Genomic DNA, 20,414 nt, shown 5'->3' with positions numbered 1-20,414 from the left:
AACAGGTGATGACTTTCCCTCAACCGTCTGTCCAGGTCCAATTACACCATCGGATTTGCATGTGCCCTTCCCACTATTGGTCGGTACAACATCGCCTCCTCTGGAAACTGATAAGAACAGATACTACACTTGATCTTAGCCAAAAGGCCGAGAAGTGTTTATTAATAGTTTTTTTTTTTTTTTTTTTCCTTTTTTTTTTTTTTTTTCTTTTTTACTATTCAGATCAAGATTTCTTAGTACATACAACCATATAGTCGTGGTATTAACCAACTGTACGATCTCATCATCATCATAGTACTTACATACCAAACCATAAAACAAAACAACATACATCATAACCTAACTGCCTTAACTAAAAGCCCTACACTTATTAACGAACTAAAACAAACAACACACATCACCTATTTCTCAACAATACAAACATAAATTAAGAAAACCAACTACCTAAATTCTTACCTTCTTACCTTGGAAATCATATTCTAAGGGTAAAGACAAACCACCTCCCAAAACTCAAATTCACCGATTTACGTTCATTTATACCTATATACCCAATTTCCCTACATCATACACACACCATCAATCCTCCTTTCAGTCTCATTTGTCCAACTACTTACACACCTACTCTATCCTTACAGACCTCACCCCACACCAACTTTCACAAAGGTACTCCATAAATTTCTACTCCATACCCTTCGACTAGGGTCTTCCCCTAACTTCTTCACGTAAAACAGAAAAATCGTATGCAATTTTGTCAGGATCGTTTTAACACAATCTTTAACTTCCAGTTCTTCTTTTCTTACCACTAATTGGTTCCTCATATCCCAAATCACTTCTTTAAACACAAAGCAAAAAATCCAACCTAAACAAACACCCTCCACTTTCCCCAAACCAACACCAGTTAACAAACTAGCGTAAGATAATTTGCTTTTACATACTTTGTCCACCCATACCACCAAACACCTCCTCACCTCCATTGCATAGTCACACTCCCAAAAAACATGTTCGACATCCTCCGTCCCTCCACACCCGACCCTAGGACACCTTCCAGAACGGATAATATCGCGACCCTTCAAGAACTTCATAGTTAACAAACCATCATGTAATGCCAACCACGTCACATCTCTCTGTCTATTTGACACTCCCTCCACCTCCAAAGCACACCAAACCTTCTTCGCTTCAAAAGATCTTAAACCTCTTATATTGCTCACAATGGTTTCTTTATACATTTCGTTCCTCACTTTATCTTTATTATTCCCATCCAGTCCCAACACCTCCAAGCCATATTTTGTCCTAATTTCCTCCAACCTCTTATAGTGCACTGATATAAAGAAAGATACCGGTTTCTTAAGATCAACTATCTTCCACTTCCACCTTCTGAATAGCCAACCACCCATATATCCCATCATATCCGCGGTTCTTCCTTCCTGCGACATAGTTCTTAGCGCCACCAACCAGTAGTGCATGTCCACAAATTTCACCAGATCTGGGAAGCCTAAGCCCCCCAGACCACATGCCCTTTTAACTGTCTCACGTGAAATGCGCTCCATCCTAGATCCCCACAGAAAACTAAACAAAATTTTATTTATTCTTATAGTCCAGATCTTATTCATTGGGAAAACCACGGCAGTATACAAAATCAAAGGCAAAATCACCGCTTTTATGATCAACACTTTACCCTTCAAGGATAATTCCCGCATTGACCACATTTCCACTTTCTTCTTAATTTTCTCATGCATCACTTCGTAGTTTTCTCTTCCTTTTATTGTTTTCTCAAAAATCATACCCAAAATCTTAATTTTTGATGTCACTTTCAACTTATCACTTTTGATCGGCACTTCCATTCCCAGATTGCACAGACCACTCTTTTCCCAATTGACGTTCATTTTAGACTCCATACAATAAATATCTGTTATTAGACATATTCTGTCAACCTCCCGTTGCGAAGATGACACCACTACAACATCGTCCATATACGCCATGGATTTGACCACCCTACCATCCCCTCCTGGAATACAAAACCCTTTGCATACCTTATCCCTCTGTATACTTTTTAACAAAGGCTCAATAACGCAAATGAAAGCCAGGGGTGATAAGGGGCAACCCTGCCTCACCCCAGATCTTATTTCAAATGGCTTACTCAACATACCGTTGACCAAAACTCGACTTCTAATACCAACATAAAAGCCCTTAATTATTCTCAACAGCCTTTCCGGTATCCCCAATCTGGCCATCACTTGAAACATAAAGGTATGAGACACCCTATCAAAGGCCTTCTCCAAGTCAAGTGACTCCACCACCAAAGGCCTCAGGTTTTTATTGGCGTAAACAATCATATCTCTTAATAAGATAACATTGTCCGAAATCCTTCTCCCCGGTATTGAACAGGACTGCCATGACCCAATAACTTTCCCCAATACACACCTCAGCCTATTGGCCACCACTTTAGCCACCACCTTGTAATCCACGTTTAAGAGTGTGATTGGTCTCCAGTTTCTCATGTCCGCTTTGTCACCTTTCTTGTATATAAGGGTAATCACTCCTTCTCCCATGGTATCCGATATCTTATTGACCCTAAAGATTTCTTGTATGACAGAAACAACGTCAGGTCCAAGGATCCCCCAAAAGGTCCTATAGAACTCTACTGTCAAGCCATCATTACCTGGAGTCTTATTCTTGGCCATTTCTGCCAATGCCTCCTGTATCTCATTTCCCTGGATCTCTCTTCCCAACCACTCCTGATCCTCTCTTCCCAAACTCTGGTCCAAGATCTCACAATAGCTCTTCATTCTTTCTGCATCCTCCACCTCATAGCCTTTAAATTGACTCCTGAAGAAAGCTTCCACCCCCCCCACCACATCTTCTCTTTCCACCTTCCCATCCTCCAATTTAACACTATCCAACACATCTTTCTTCCCGTAAGCCTTTTTAAAGAAGTAGCGCGTACATCTTTCATTTTCCTCCAAATGTTTTATTTTAGCTAAATAAACAATTTTGCCTCCTTTTTCTTTTATTAATTCCCTCCTCTCCTCCTTAACCAACCTCAACTCCTCTTCCACATCAACACCCAATTCTTCAAACAAGTGCAAAGTCCTCAGCCTTAAACCTAATTTTTCATAGCACCTTTTCTTTTCCACCGCTTTCCTCCTTCCCCATGCTCTAAAAAACATACGAAATCTATATTTGGTCCAATCCCACCATTCCAACAAATTAAAAAAAACATCTTTCTTTTTAATCAAATGAGCGAACAACAACACAAAATCATCCTTTATTATTTCTTCTTCCAGCAGCATGTTATTTAGTTTCCACACACCACTTCCAAATTTAACACCACCTTTCATGGGAAAAACCGCTTGAATTCCCTTATGGTCAGAAAAAAAGGCATCAAAAGTAGAAAACCCATCATATTTCAAATCCTTAGAGCAAAGTAAAAGATCAATTCTTGACTTAACTTTTCCTGCTTCCGAAAAGAAAGTAAATTTATCCTGTATTGCACCAATTTCCTTACCCACATCCACCAAACAAAAATCACAAATCATATTATTGAGCAGGGTACTGGTATTATCTAAACTTCCTCCACTTCCACTCGCTCTATCAGATACCTCTCTGACAGTGTTGAAGTCGCCAGCAATCATCGTGGGGATCCTTCCACCCAAATACATTTGCATGTTTTGAAAAAAAATGGCTCTATCAAGTTTTACCGCTGGTGCATATACGTTGAAAACTCTAAAACGAAACTCAATAAACTGGAAAACCCCCATTACACATCTACCCGGGGAAATTATTTTATGTTCCAACAATCGTATTTTATCATTTCTGATCAAAATACCAACACCAGCATTCCGGTTCCCACATCCGGGTGACCATATCGCCTCTCCCTTCCATTCTTTCTGACCTGGCGGGTATTTTATGCCACATTCTTGCAAGCAAACTATGTCATGCTTTAATCCCTCCAAAAAATCAAATACGATCGCTCTCCTACTCACTGAGCAAATTGACCTAACATTTAGAGATGCTATAGTCACTGCCATTTATTTATAAGGGAAAAAACACAAAACGACATCTACTCCATTTCTTCCACCCCTCCACCTTTACTTTCACCCGCCCTTCCTCTTCTTGCCAAAACGATCGGCGAATCTGGAATCTCGCTCTCATCAGAGGAAGAGATGACCCCCAAGAGAGCTGCAACCTCCGTCCTGGCTCTCTTGCACTCACTTCCAATCACCCCTTGACCAGGAGGCAAGGATCCACTCTCCTCCATATCCACCCCAGCACTCCAGTCAGATATTTCCATCCCTGCTGTTACCGGATTAATTTCATCCTGCATACTTTCTCCTTCCACAACCTCCATCCTTGTTTCTTCTATTACTTTACCTGCTATTCTCACTTTCTCTTTCATTTTAGCAGCCAATTCTCTTTTTAATTCTTTCTCTCTCACTAAGTTGACCTGTAAGCCTGTCATTTGCATATGCCCCGCCTCCTCCTTTTGGTCATCAGCTTGCGTCCCACCTCCTCCTCCTTCCCTTCCCGCACTTATTCCTTCTCCTATCACATTCACAACGCCGGAGCCGTCGGAAGCCACGCCCCCTTTCGGCGTCCCGGCGCCATCTTCCTTTCTGGACACCGCACTAACACACGCTGCTGACACAATCCCCTCTCCTACTGTCACCTCCTCCTCCATTCGTTCACCGTCCTCCTTAGCCCCATGCACCAGGATAAGCTTAAGAGCCTCTTTCTTAGCTTCCGCCTGTGCTTTCCAAGCGTCAGCCGCTGCCTGCACTTCAGGTGCTATCTCAGGGCCACGTGACCTGCCCGAGAAGCCTCCCCTCACAGCGTCGGCAAACGAAAAAATCCTGCATCCAGCTTTCACTCTCTCAGGACAGTCCCTAGCAAGGTGACCCGGAGTATCACACAGGTCACACTTCCTAGGTTGCCTGCAATCTCTAGACACATGAGTATCATCCCCACACTGCCTGCAACATATTTTAGAACTACAGTCCTCTTTTTCATGACCATATTTATAACAAGTCCTACAAAAGGGAGGCTGGCCTGAGAAAAAACAAGAGCACCTCTCCCCTGCCACTGTAAAAAACGGGGGAGGGTAAGTATAAGCACCATCATTATCCTGACTGAATTTGACCTTATATCTTACTTTGCTTCTATAAATGCCAAAACTATTATTTAACTTAGTGCCTGAATCAACCATTGTGCAGAATTTTAACAAATAAAGCCTTACCACCTCCTTTTCCAGATAAGGGTTATAGAAATGGACCACGATATCCCTCTTCTCTGCTTCAAACAAGGTTTCTATATCAATTCCTTCCCAAATTGGAGATTCGTCCCGCACTTGCCTTCTGTATTCCTCAAACGCACGTAAACAAGCATCCTCCGAATGAAAAGACACATCATAAGTTCCCGTTGCCGGAAAGTCTTGCAGTGCATAAATATCGCTTACCGTTAAACTCAACGATTCCATCAAACAATCTTCAATCACTTTCTTCATGGTAAATATTCTTCTCTTTTCTGGTCCGACGACCAATCTGAAGGATTTTGGTAGAGCACGACGTGCCATACTTCGTCCGTTTTTGTCCTAGTCACCCCAAAGGGGATCCTAAGGACTCGCCTTCTCTCGACCACCACTAGGTTTCCCCAGTCTGATCGCAAGCCAAAAGGCCGAGAAGTGTTTATTAATAGTTACTTTATTTGTTTTGACTTCTCAGTACATACATGCATCTTACCCCTGATGATTGGCAGCATAAAGCCATGAAACGCGTTGGGTTATCAACTTATGGTGCCCAGATATTTCCACTTCAATTATGAATTTATTTTAACAACAACATTATTAATTGTCTGTATATCTAATATGTAATATATGTTCTGTAATTTGATTTCTATTTTTTCTGTATTTTTCGTATCAATTATGTCCATGTATGTGCAATAAACCTATTATTATTATTACTAATATCATGTTAATACTTTTTCATGATTATATTTCAAATGATATATCATTTATATCATTTATTCATTCATTATGATTACAAACATCATGGACTACCCCCCGGGTATCATGACATTAAAACAAATTATAGTTAATTATTTCCTAATTTACATATTTTTTTCATCAATCACAATGACATGCTTCATGTAAAGTTCCACTTCCATTTTCACATTTTATATAACATAAGCAAAGAAGTGGCCTCATATCAGAAGAGAGAAGGAATAATACACCAGACAAACGCACCATACACTCCTGAACAAAACGGTGTAGCAGAAAGGAAAAATCACACTCTTCTAGAAATGGGCAGGTGCATGGTGTCGGATACCAACCTACCTCACAAATACTGGGGAGAAGCAGTCATGATTGCAACATACCTACAGAACAGACTACCCTCAAGAGCCATTAAAAGTACTCCATTCGAATTGTGGCATGGATCAAACCCTAGCATAGGGCACATCAGAGTGTTTGGATGTAAAGCATATACCTATATTCCAAGTGAAAAGCGATCCAAGCTGGAGAACAGAGCCATAGAGGGCATTTTGGTAGGCTACAGTGAGCAAACTAAGGCCTCATGCACACGGATGTTTTTACAGCCGCTTTTTTGAGCGTTTTTTGTAGCTTAAAAAGACCTGTTTATGTTAGTCTATGGCTTCATGCCCACCTAGGCATTTTTGAGCTGCAAATGGCATAGGCGTTTTTAAGCTGTAAAAAAAAACCAGGACCAGTGGGTTCTGAGAGACGTTTTTCAGCTGTAAAAACGCTCTAACGCTGATAAACGCTCAAAAACACTCAAAAACGTCGTTCACCAACGGGTTTTAACGTTTTTGATCCATTGAAAAAAAAAAACGCAGAAAAACGCTATTGCAAAAACGTTGAAAAAAAGCTGAAAAAGCTAAAAAAGTTTAAAAAAATCACTGCAAAGATACTGGCGCTTTCAAAACGTTATTTTAACATCCCGTGTGCATGAGGCCTTAGGGTTACAGAATCCTACACCCAAAAACTGACAAAGTGACAGCAAGCCGTAGTGTTTATTTTGATGAAAGCCCATCACCAGAAACACAGATCCCTGAAAGCTGTGAAGTAAATATGCCCAACGAACCAGAAGAAGGGGGTCGACCAAACCAAACCTGTGCAGAGTCAAAATAAAGTTTATTGAGCATATTTGAAAAAGTGTACAGACAGTTGAAAAGTGCAACAGGCACTATATCAAAGGATATAAAATTGACATGACCATATTGATACATAAAATGTGACAGATAAGGGGTTCAGATACCATGGGCTACTGGAGTGCATGGACAACATGGCTGAGTGTACCCCAATAGGGGACCAATAGCCAGCCCCGTATTAGTGTAACATGAGTGCAGGAGAGCTCCGATATGGGAGGGCATACAGACATTAGGAAAAGTAAGAAGAACGTTAGGCATGTATGACGGAACAAACACCGCTCTATGTAAGGGAATTACTCCGCCTCATTACAGGTAGAGGGGTCCTCCAGCACTTTGTCCCATATTTTGTTGTATTTGGTCGAGCAACTTCTATGTGAATATAATACTTTCTTGTAGGGGTGAGCAGCATTTACTGCTCTGATCCATTGTTGGATAGTAGGGGCCAAAACTTTGATCCAGGACTGGGCTATTTGCATTTTGGCTAGGAACGGGGATATTTCTCTTCATCAGAGATATGAAGGAGGCCCAGTAAACACTGACGAGGGTATAGAGTCAGGGGGGAGCCCATGCGATCATGAAGGAACTTGACCACCTGTGACCAATAGTCTTGGAGGGAGGGGCAGGACCATAATAGTTGATAGAAGGTTCCGCTGGGGTCTCCGCATTTGGAGTAGGCAGGGCTATGGTCCGGTTAAAAATTTAGAGAGGCCAATCAGTGTAAGATAGGACCTGTGAAGGATATAGAGGTGGGTGAGGTGGTCTGACAATTTGGGGAATACTACTTTACAGGAGGCTAGTGCCTGATCCCAGTCCTCATCTTTCACAGCCCCAAATCCGACTCCCATTTGGTTTTCAGTTGGTATGCATGATCAGTAGCTGCAGGTGGTAAGAGGTGGTTATAGAATGTGGAAATTCTTTTCTTGGGATCCTGACCCATGACCGGGTCCACAAGGTATAAAGAATCAAGGCTAGGGACAGAATCGCGAAATTGGGAGTTGAGGGCGTGTCGGAGTTGGAGGTAGCGAAAAAACATGTGATTGGGCAGATCAAAGCCATCTTTAAGGGCTTGAAAAGATGTAATTGTGCCATTAACTATGACTTGTGAGAGGAATATAACCCCCCGAGCAATCCATAATTTGTAGTCAGAGACAGTCTGCAATTCAGGTAGGTGTGGGTTTTCCCAGAGTGGGGTATAGGTATGAAATTTAGGGGCCTTAGTGATGGTCATGGCCATTTGCCAAATTTTACAGTGGTGGATTATCATATGACTCCTGTTACCCGAATCAGATGGTTCACGAGTGCCACAAAATAAAACTTGGAAGGGGTAGGCAACCTGAGTAGAGTTGGAGGAGCAGACTAGGGTGAAGTACCTATCCCTGTCTATCTGATTGTAGTAGAAAAAGTTGGGAAGCAGTATAGTACAGAGCTAGATCTGGTAGGGCAGTACCACACAGGTGGACAGGGCATTTCAGAGTTCTCCATGACAGTTTGTGGCAGGACGAGCCCCATACAAATGTATTGAGAAGAGATTCCATAGATTTAAAAGTACGCGTGGGGATGTAGAGGGGGGCATGCCAGAATAGGTAAAGCAGCTTGGGAAGAAGAATCATCTTCACCAAGTTGATTTGCCCCATTACTCCAAGGGGGAGTCAGGACCAGGTCTGGGTTTTGTTTTTTAAGAGATCATATAGGGGTTCTAGATTTGATCATATGTAATCCACGGGGGTTCGGGAGACTTGTACTCCCAGGTACCTAATTCTACTTGCTCTGACCAGGGGACGTGCAGCCTGTTATGCTGAGGGGATGGCCATGTCCAGCGGGAGGATCTGAGATTTAGTCCAATTAATTTGCAATTTGGAGTAAGCCCCAAATTGTTTTATGAGCTGCAGAGCCTCTTGGAGGGAAGGACCAGCATCCTCCAAATATAGTAACATGTCATCATGTCATAGAGACTGAGGACCTCAGTCACGCGACCCGTGCGGAGACCTTTGATGTCCAGGCATGCCCTAATAGCAATGGCGAGGGGCTCAAATGCTAGGGCATACAGTAATGGGGATATAGGACCTCCCTGCCGAGTACCACGGGATAAGGGGAAGGATTCCGAGACGTAACCGTTGACCTAGATCTGGGCAGTGGGAGCCTGGTAGAGGAGTTGAAGCCATTTAATACATTTTTGGCCGAAGCCAAACCTACGGAAACACTCCCACAAGTAACTCCATTCCATGGATTCAAACGCCTTGGCGGCATCCAGGCTGACCACTACCCTGGATCCAACATTGTCATGATTGGACTGAAGATTCATAAAGAGCCTGTGGAGACTGAATGCTGTATTCTTGTTGGGCATGAACCCTGTCTGGTCTGAATGTATTAGGCCAAGTATTATTTTGTTCAACGGCAGGGCAAGAATTTTAGCAAGGATTTTGACATCTAGCTGTAGGAGGGAGATGGGGCGGTATGACTCTGGGAATAGGGGATCTTTCCCTGGTTTGGGTATCAGGACGACCATGGTTACACGCATGGATGTTGGGAGTGTAGCTGATTTGAAAATGTGGGCATACAGTGCTTGCAGTTTGGGGACGAGAACCTCCCTGAACTGGGTATAGAACTCTAGGGGAAGGCCATCAGAACCAGGCGCATTAGAGGGCGGGAGGTGTGCCAATGCTTTGTCTATACAGTCTGTGGTAATCGTTGCCTCAAGCTGTTTAATCTCGGACTGAGTGAGAGTGGGAAAATCGATATCTTGAAGGAATGTGGTTAGTTTATCTTGGGAGTGACTAATGGCAGAAGTATATAGAGCAGATTAGAACCGCCTAAACGCAGCAGCCACCAGGGAAGAGTCAGTGACCCTGTCCCCGGAAGCCGTCTGAAGCTCAACCACCACCGGGGGCTTGTTGTTTAGGTGGGCCATGTAGGCAATTTGCCTGCACGTTCGCCATGTTCGAATATACGCTGCCTAGTGAAGAAGATGCTCTGTTTGGCCTTGTAACGAGCCCCTTTCTTGCTCGGTTCCACTCTCCCGACACTCCTCTGCTGCTATAGAATCAGATTGCAACGTTTGATGGTTCGGTCATCCAATGCTCCGGGATTAGAACTACAGCTCTGTGCCGTTCTAACCCAGTTGTGATAGCTCAGAACAAACACCAGGCAGGCTGTATGTAAGTTCAACCAGGAATCTCACTTTATTGCAAAATACAGGCTTTTATACACTAAAAGTGGAGGTGCAGACCTCCTGCTCATATTACTCTAACAATACAGCTGTAACCTAATTAACCTAATTAACATGAGCTAATTAACTAATCCCTTTAGACAGCCTAGATGACTCAGACATGACTTTTAGGCCAGACTGGCCGTCTTGTAGTTCAGAAAATCCAATCAACATTATCACAATCAACATAGACTCTTCTTCACACAATAGCAGAGTTAATTAACACAAACAACAATTGGGATCTAATGACTCTTAGATCCCATACTATAGACTTATTTACAATACACATTTTAGCAGATAACAGACAGACAGGTGCTGGAATTTACATCAGCATCTCCTAACAGTATCTGTCCCAGCATTATGAATCAGCCACTATTCCAATATGGCAAATCCAGTGTCCCCAGAGTCTGTGTAACCTGGGGAACCAGGACCCGAATCCACAGTAATACCACCTCAAGGGTCCCCAGGCATACAGCTCACAAAGAGCACCGTTCCTCCAAATGCAAGGGCCCCCGATCGATCGGCAAGAGGCTAGCATACAGTCCCCTCCAAAAGTTTCTCTCCCGGCTAGGTCTGTCACAGGCCTTTTCAAAGTGGAGTTGATCAGTGAGTCTAGACTGCAGACGGATCGTTGATGAACACTTGCTCAAGAGCCAAGGCGCTCCTCGGCCTGTTGCATCACCAACTTGGAGGAGGCTTTATGTCTGTTAATGCACGTGGAGAGGGTCAAGCGGGCGTGTATTTTAAAGGACTCCCATACCGTCCCAACCGGCGCTGAGCCCTGATTGGTGCAGAAGAAATGAGCCCACTCCCGTTGGATATTCTCCAGGTCCAACATGGTGGAAAACCAGAACTGGTTCAGTCTTCACATGCGGACTGCGGGGAGGGTTGGCTAGAATTAGGTCTATGCGAGACATGGCAGAGCATGAAGGGGTGAAGCAGGAGAAAGCAACAGTTGTAGGGTGCTTTTGTCTCCAGGTGTCAGTCATAGCGAATTCTGAAAGGAACCTCCCAAACCTGGTGGTTGAGGGTAGGGGTGACACTGGGGTGATGGAGCTATATCTATCAAGGCTAGAGTGGGTTGTCATATTAAAATCCCCCAACCATATGGCAGGTACCGTGGGGTGTTGAGCCATGAAGGCCACTCCGTCCTGAAGGACACCAAATTGAAATGGCGGGGGGATATAGAAGGCCAGTAAGAGAACCTTGAGGCCACCAATAGTTGCATGTAGGAACTGAGACCATCCCTGAGGGTCCATCTGCAAGGAGTGTAGTTGGAACTGTACCGTTTTGGTGATTAGGATGGCAACTCCGCAGGAATTTTTTTGCTCCAGTTGGGGACAGAGACAACCGCCTTGAGGGATTTCAGATGCGAGAGTATAGCCCCACATTTAGGTTTAGCGCACAGCCCTCGCACGTTCCACATGACTAGTTTAAGGGAGTCCATTGTGAACATGAGGGTATGCAGTCAGAACAGCAGGGAGCGGTCTTTCACAAAGCGCACAGGCATCACAAGTACAAAACAGCTCATCATGGCATACAGAGGAGTTAATATGCATGCATATAAAGCAGAATTATATTGGCAGTCCAGAGGGACTCACATCCCACAAGCGAAACACATAGCAAAGGTTGCAAATCCATCATAGATAGGACCTGGACAGTTAGCACAGTCACTTAATAGTATAAGGCATTTCAGATAAAAGCAAAAATTAACATATAACACATAAACCTTGCATGCACTGGACCAGCATGGCAAAATTAACATACGTCCATCCTCCACAGCCATGGGGGCAGGGGCTGGCCAGGGAAACAGACACTGAGAAGTTTAAAAAAAAGGGGGGAAGAAAAGGGGTGTAAGTGAGACCATTGGGGTCCAGGGGGCGGCTAACCACTGAAAAGTGCACAACAGTGCTGGGTGTTGTAGTTCCAATAGTTCCAGGGGTTCAGACGATAGGTCTGAGTTCTAGAAGGAGCAATAGGGGGGAATGGGGGGAAGGGAGGAGGAAGTCTTAAAGAAGCAGGCCCGGACAGCCCCAGGATTAGGCAGATAGAGGCATACAAAAACACATGTGTGTGGGGGCAAAGACGGGGAAAAGCCCAACTCGTGGTTCCTGTAGAGTTAGCCGGTCCATGCATGGAGCAGGGAGAATTGGAGCAGGGAGAATTGGAGCAGGAGAGCCCCAGCCACGTGGAGGAGGGAGGTCTTCTGCTGCAAGGTTAGGCAGGTGCCAGGCAAGCTGCGTCGCGGTGCTCCAACCATGACAGCACTGCATCGGGGTCCACAAAAAACTGGGCCTTGCCATCGCAGACAACACACAGTCTCGCCGGGAATAACATTGCATAGGACAGGTGCTGGATGCAGAGTTGTCGCTTGGCCTCAACGAACCATGCTCTCTTCTTCTGTACTTCGGCAGAGAAGTCCGGGAACACAGCAATTATCAAGGGGGATGTTTCCCCGTTCCCTAGTTAATCGCAGGATAGCATCCCTGTCCCGGTAGTTTAGGAATTTAGCGATGAAAGTGCGTGGGGGAGCGCCGTTTGGTGGCGGGTGTGCAGCCAGGTGATGAGCACGCTCCACGACAAATGTTGAGGAGAAGGCCTCTCTGCCAAAGGTTTTAATGAGCAGATTTTCGAGACCTGAGTTTGCAGCAGTGGAGTCTATTCTCCATGTCGTCCTGTTTGCTGAGGACAGAATTGAGCTGGTGTTGTAGCATCTCAGTAGTGACCTCAGCGGCGGGATTTCGTCCTCCATGCGGCTGACTCTGCGCTCAGTCTCCATCACACTCTCCCTCAGCTTGTGGATGTCCTGCCGTATGAGAAATATGTCGATCTTCACTTCCTCTATTTTGGAGGTGAGGGTAGTCTGGCACAGGGAGATAGCTTCCAGCACTCTGGCAGTGTCCCCCGTGGGTGGTTCTTCCTCTTCCTGGAGGGAGACGGTGCCATCTTTCTCCTGTGAGTCACCAATCCACATGGCAGAACTTGTCCACCTTAGCAAGGGCTTCAGAGGTCCTTTTTCGGAGGCGACATGAAGGCAGGAGGAGTAAGGAACATTGTGGGTGCTGGGTGGTGTGGAACGAGAAGGATATTTGCCCCAGAATGGGTATAAAGGAGTAGTCTCAGACAGAGCTCTCAGTCCGCACACCCTACGCCATGCAGCTCCAGACCACGCCCCACACACAGCATACTTGAACCAACATCCTGGGAAGACTTAAAAAAACTGCCAAAACGTGAAACCATTAAATGGAGAAAAGCAGGAGAAGAAAAACTAAAGTCACTTCAAAAAAATAAAACCTGGACACTGACAAAGCTCTCTCCTAATCGCAAAACTATAGGAAGTAAGTGGACTTTCAAAGTAAAGTCAGACACAGAAGGGAATATGCACAAATACAAAGCCAGACTAGTTGCCAAGGGTTACTCCCAGAAATTCGGTGAAGATTACGATGAAACATTCGCTCCCGTCCTAAAACACTCCACCATCAGAGCGCTTCTTAGCATTGCAACCGGGAAGGGCATGCAAGTCAAACACCTAGACTCTAAAACTGCTTTCCGATATGGAGATATTAAGGAAGATCTCTACATGGAGCAACCACCAGGGTTTGAGCAAGGAGACAACCTTGTGTGTAATTTATTGAAAATGGTGGAGGGGTTTGGCGCTGTTCCTTTTAGTTGAACAATTCCCTATCTACGTGTGGGTCATTAGGTGCAAATTAAATATAGATTGCCAGGTGTACCGTGCATGTGTCAGATTGGTAATATACTGAAATATTGATAAATATTGTACAATCATAAGTGATACATAAACTTTAAATATAAGATTAGATATCAAATCCCATATATAGTAATGCTGATAGGTATTCCAAAACACCTACAGTGCAAAGGGAAGGGAGGGGGGGGAGGGGGGGGGGAGGGGGGGGAGGGGAGTGACGGGGAGGAGGAAGGGGAAAGGTGTAGGAGATCTGCTCCTGTTGGAGGAGATAGACAATATCAGGATCCCTCCTAATAAAGTGCAAGCGTGCTGGTGAATTTCAAAGGAAGTCCTTATATGTGATACACTGGTTGTCAGGTTCTTAGCATATATCTTGTGCAGTTTCTTGTGATGTTGTGATAATAACCCTTCAATTTTTATCCTTGCTCTGAAAGTGCAGCCACTCACCAGATCACTTCACCCCTGCGGGGGTATCAGGCAGTTACAGTTTTGCGCCACTGTACGGTGTTCGCTGGCGGGCTCAGGATCGTGGTATATCATATGTAAAGAGAGAGGGAGTTCCCATAGCGTAAAATTGTTTTTTAAAGTTTTATTAAACAAATTAGAAAGGTACTCACAATTTTACAGTGAAAATCAAGCGAGGTAGTAAAAAAACGTCACAATGTCCTTCAGCGCTGGTACAGTAGATGATGTTTGGGAAGCACAGATTAGGCCACGCCCTACGCGTTTCGTCGTTAGGACGTCTACGGGAGCGTGACCTGTACTGTGTCTTCCCACCCTTATATAGTGTGCGGTGTCCCCTCGTTGAATTATCAATTGGCATCCATTTTGCCTGTGATTCCGCGGACCGGAAGTGCGTCCGCGGCCATTTTGTTTACATTTTGCAGACCGAAGTCCGACTTCCTGTAGAAATAACGGTGTTACTGAGAAGCAATTTGTGGCCATTTTGCCTGGGATTTTTGCAGACAGTGGACCATATCCACTGTCTCTATGTGTTTATCCTGCAAAGTCCGGCGGCCATTTTGCCTGTGTTTTTTGGACAAAGGAGACCATAGGAAGTTTTTCTTGCTATTGATGTCAGTTCCTACTTAGAATGCAAGTATATAGTGTTAGGTCTACCGCACACTGTAGAAGGTTTTTGTACAATAGTCAATTTGCTTCATATGACAATAAAATTCAAAGTATTTATGCTGAATTCAACCTTAAAATAAATAATTTAAAACCCATAAGAAATACATGAAAAACGGTATATGAGCTGCTGTAATATAAAAACCTTATATGAGCTGCTGCAATATAAAAACACATACATGTCATTACTAAAAATAAGAAAAATAAAATTTAAATATTAGATAAAAATGTTTAATGTTAAAATTCATGTATATTATATGTAGCAATTTTTTATGTATCTGGAGAGAGGGAGGACGTATTTTTATGGGGGCTTAGTGTTCCGGCCTCATATACAATGGCTTTTGGATTGTCCATATTTATACATTATATATCCTCATTTACTTACTATCTGAGAGTGTTACTTCTATAGTGCGCACGTGGGGGAGATATATTAGGTATCTTTTTTAACGTTTCTTTCTGGGTAACATTATGGACCTATGCCCAAAAGTTAGACTATAAAAATAATATTAGAATATTTCGAATATATATATATATAATAAAATATGTATATATATTAAGAGAGAAAAATTGGAGACAAAAGGAGAATTCTGGGGTATTATTTCTGAATATTCCCCATATTGTGAGCCCATCCATTCATGATGTAAATGTGTATTAAAGGGAGGAATTTTATTATACTATTCATGCGTGTACAATTTATACATATATATGTACTATTTGAGTAAGTGTGGAGGGTCCTCTAATTGAAAAGTGTACAGGACCTGTTGGGCACTTTTCTTGTTTGTACCCTGTTTTTGGTACAGATTCTACTCATTAATAGGGGAAGGGGTGGTTTGTTACCAACGTGTTTCTGAGGTCAAGTGTAGGTGCTATATGTCTCCCAAGTCGATATTACCACTAGTACCCATGTATGTGTTCCTGAGCTGGAACATGAGGACCACCAGGAACACATACATGGGCCCGAGGAACAGAATACAAGAAGAAACCCAACGGGAAGAAAGAACAGACCACATATACAGACCACAGAGATGGGAAAGAGGAGAAGAGCACGCGGTAAGAGAGGAGGAATCAAGAAGAAAAAGAAGAAGAGAATATTAGGTACAGGAATTTTTAACCTAAGTGAAGCCAATTTTAATGAGGAAGAATTGAGGGTGTTGGACCTAGGCCTAAAATATGCCCCTGATAAAAATCTCGACCCCTTCGAAGTATATATAGACCTCCAAAAATTCGTAAGAAAACTTAACATAAAAAAATTTTATTTAATGAAAGGAAATAACAACAGTAAAGTCCGAACAGATGATGACCCCCCTCTATTCCAACATTCAGGACTAAGAAATAATTCAACCTTCAACCCGAATGTCCAACAAAATAAAAGCCTGATGACTTTAAAAAAAATGGTCGAACAAGATCTTAGGAAACTAAAACCGAAAAAGATAAAAACAAACATATGGAACACTATTAAAGAAATAGAGGGGAAGAAAAACATAGTCATTCGACCGGCCGATAAAGGAGGGGGCCTGGTTATTTTAAATAAAAAAGACTATGAATCAGAAATGAAGAAGTTGCTGGAGATACCGAATACATACAAGAAACTGAGGGGTAACCCAAGAACAGAATATAAGAAAAAACTGAAGACCTATGTTAAAAAAGGAGAAGAATTGGGGATCCTGACAAAAAAGGAAGCCAAATATTTAACCCCTGAAACAGCAAAAACTCCAATTATATATTACGTACCCAAGATCCACAAAGACCAAAAGAACCCCCCTGGCAGACCGATAATCAGTGGCATTGATTCATTGTTCTCCCGGTTGGGAGCATATCTGGATGGCTACTTGCAACCCCTAGTTAAAAAAGGTAAATCGTTCCTGAGGGACAGCAAACAGCTAATTGGGGAACTAAACAACTTTGAAATAAATGATAACGACATACTAGTAACCGTCGATATAAATTCCCTGTACACCAACATCGTACAGAAGGATGGTCTGAGTGGTGTGGAATGGGCTTTACACACACTAACGGATTTAAAAGCAACACAAATTAATTATATATTGGAGGGGTTAAAATTGGCCGTGAGCCATAACTACTTTTGGCACAAAGGCGACTTCTACTCCCAGATAAAAGGAGTAGCCATGGGGGCTAAGTATGCCCCCAGTGTAGCTAATCTACTACTCAATAAATGGGAGGAGGAACAGATTTACAGTACAGAAAGAAGAAATCTGAAATTATATTGGAGGTACATTGACGACATCGTCATTATATGGGGGGGCACGACAGAGGAACTACAGAATTTCTTTGACGAGATCAGTGGCAATGCCTATGGACTTACCTTTTCAGGGAATTGGAATAAAGAAACTGTGGATTATCTGGATCTACAAATATACAAAGACAATGGACAGCTGAAAACAAGAACGTATTTCAAAACTACGGACAGAAATGGGTACATCCCAACTAGTAGCTGTCACCACCCCCGATGGCTAGGAAATATACCCAAGGGTCAGTTCATGCGATTATATAGGAATTGCTCCAGCAAACACGATTATGAGAAACAAACGGACACTTTAATAAACAAATTTGTGGAAAAGGGATACAAAAGAAAGGACCTGGTGGCACTGAAACATACAGTTGGGAAAATGGACAGAAATAAAATGTTAGATGAAACAGGAACACAACAAAGAAGAACAAAAAATGATAAAATGGAAGTAGCCTTCCTAACGGGGTATAATAGACAATACAAACATGCGGAAACTATAATTAAAAAACACTGGCCCATTTTACAATCTGATAGGGTTCTCAATTCTATACTACCCAAGAAACCTGTTTTCATCTACAAAAAAGCACCAACCCTGAGGAATAAATTGGTACACAATGCAATAGACCCACCTAGGGAGATAAAAATAGGAAAAGGCTTAAAAGGGTTTTTTAAATGTGGCAAATGTCTACCTTGTAGAACCAGTAAAAAAACCAACAAGAAAACAACAAAATTCAGATCAACTGTCAACGAAAAAGAGTTCAATATTCGAGAACTCATCACCTGCCACAGTACTCACGTTACCTATGTGTTAGAGTGCCCATGTCGGAAGCAGTATGTAGGAAGAACAACGAGAGAGCTACATGTCAGGGTCAGAGAACATATTAAAAACATCAAGAAAGGGTTCAACAAGCACAGCGTCTCTAGGCATTTTAGAGATTATCACAATAGAGACCCGGCGCAGATGACATTTTACGCAATAGACAAAATCAAGGGCCACTGGAGAGGCGATAATAAAAAAACCAAGGTTTCACAAAACGAAACCAAGTGGATATTCCTACTGGACACCCTACAACCTATGGGTATGAATATAGACCTTGACCTCAATTGCTTCCTAACCAATTACTAGTGGTAATATCGACTTGGGAGACATATAGCACCTACACTTGACCTCAGAAACACGTTGGTAACAAACCACCCCTTCCCCTATTAATGAGTAGAATCTGTACCAAAAACAGGGTACAAACAAGAAAAGTGCCCAACAGGTCCTGTACACTTTTCAATTAGAGGACCCTCCACACTTACTCAAATAGTACATATATATGTATAAATTCTACACGCATGAATAGTATAATAAAATTCCTCCCTTTAATACACATTTACATCATGAATGGATGGGCTCACAATATGGGGAATATTCAGAAATAATACCCCAGAATTCTCCTTTTGTCTCCAATTTTTCTCTCTTAATATATATACATATTTTATTATATATATATATTCGAAATATTCTAATATTATTTTTATAGTCTAACTTTTGGGCATAGGTCCATAATGTTACCCAGAAAGAAACGTTAAAAAAGATACCTAATATATCTCCCCCACGTGCGCACTATAGAAGTAACACTCTCAGATAGTAAGTAAATGAGGATATATAATGTATAAATATGGACAATCCAAAAGCCATTGTATATGAGGCCGGAACACTAAGCCCCCATAAAAATACGTCCTCCCTCTCTCCAGATACATAAAAAATTGCTACATATAATATACATGAATTTTAACATTAAACATTTTTATCTAATATTTAAATTTTATTTTTCTTATTTTTAGTAATGACATGTATGTGTTTTTATATTGCAGCAGCTCATATAAGGTTTTTATATTACAGCAGCTCATATACCGTTTTTCATGTATTTCTTATGGGTTTTAAATTATTTATTTTAAGGTTGAATTCAGCATAAATACTTTGAATTTTATTGTCATATGAAGCAAATTGACTATTGTACAAAAACCTTCTACAGTGTGCGGTAGACCTAACACTATATACTTGCATTCTAAGTAGGAACTGACATCAGTAACAAGAAAAACTTCCTATGGTCTCCTTTGTCCAAAAAACACAGGCAAAATGGCCGCCGGACTTTGCAGGATAAACACATAGAGACAGTGGATATGGTCCACTGTCTGCAAAAATCCCAGGCAAAATGGCCACAAATTGCTTCTCAGTAACACCGTTATTTCTACAGGAAGTCGGACTTCGGTCTGCAAAATGTAAACAAAATGGCCGCGGACGCACTTCCGGTCCGCGGAATCACAGGCAAAATGGATGCCAATTGATAATTCAACGAGGGGACACCGCACACTATATAAGGGTGGGAAGACACAGTACAGGTCACGCTCCCGTAGACGTCCTAACGACGAAACGCGTAGGGCGTGGCCTAATCTGTGCTTCCCAAACATCATCTACTGTACCAGCGCTGAAGGACATTGTGACGTTTTTTTACTACCTCGCTTGATTTTCACTGTAAAATTGTGAGTACCTTTCTAATTTGTTTAATAAAACTTTAAAAAACAATTTTACGCTCTGGGAACTCCCTCTCTCTTTACATATGATATACCACGATCCTGAGCCCGCCAGCGAACGCCGTACAGTGGCGCAAAACTGTAACTGCCTGATACCCCCGCAGGGGTGAAGTGATCTGGTGAGTGGCTGCACTTTCAGAGCAAGGATAAAAATTGAAGGGTTATTATCACAACATCACAAGAAACTGCACAAGATATATGCTAAGAACCTGACAACCAGTGTATCACATATAAGGACTTCCTTTGAAATTCACCAGCACGCTTGCACTTTATTAGGAGGGATCCTGATATTGTCTATCTCCTCCAACAGGAGCAGATCTCCTACACCTTTCCCCTTCCTCCTCCCCGTCACTCCCCTCCCCCCACTCCCAACCCCCCCCTCC

At 42.7% G+C, this 20,414-nt stretch overlaps 1 protein-coding gene, 1 long non-coding RNA gene and 1 pseudogene across 2 annotated transcripts in view; 1 reads left to right on the top strand and 2 right to left on the bottom strand.

The window, feature by feature from the left end:
* The window catches only part of PWP1 (PWP1 homolog, endonuclein), a 165,278-nt gene that overhangs the window by 22,713 nt on the left and 122,151 nt on the right, over positions 1 to 20,414 (bottom strand). The window lies entirely within an intron of this gene.
* Positions 75 to 159, bottom strand: LOC141135829 (U2 spliceosomal RNA; annotated as a pseudogene).
* On the top strand, positions 4,568 to 5,959 carry LOC141132626 (uncharacterized). The gene is made up of 2 exons (XR_012242934.1): positions 4,568 to 5,098; positions 5,249 to 5,959. It is a non-coding gene; the product is annotated as an uncharacterized lncRNA (long non-coding RNA).

The sequence above is a fragment of the Aquarana catesbeiana genome, linkage group LG03 (genome assembly GCF_042186555.1).
Source record: "Aquarana catesbeiana isolate 2022-GZ linkage group LG03, ASM4218655v1, whole genome shotgun sequence".
Lineage (NCBI taxonomy): Eukaryota > Metazoa > Chordata > Amphibia > Anura > Ranidae > Aquarana > Aquarana catesbeiana.
This window is presented reverse-complemented; position numbering and strand designations above follow the sequence as displayed.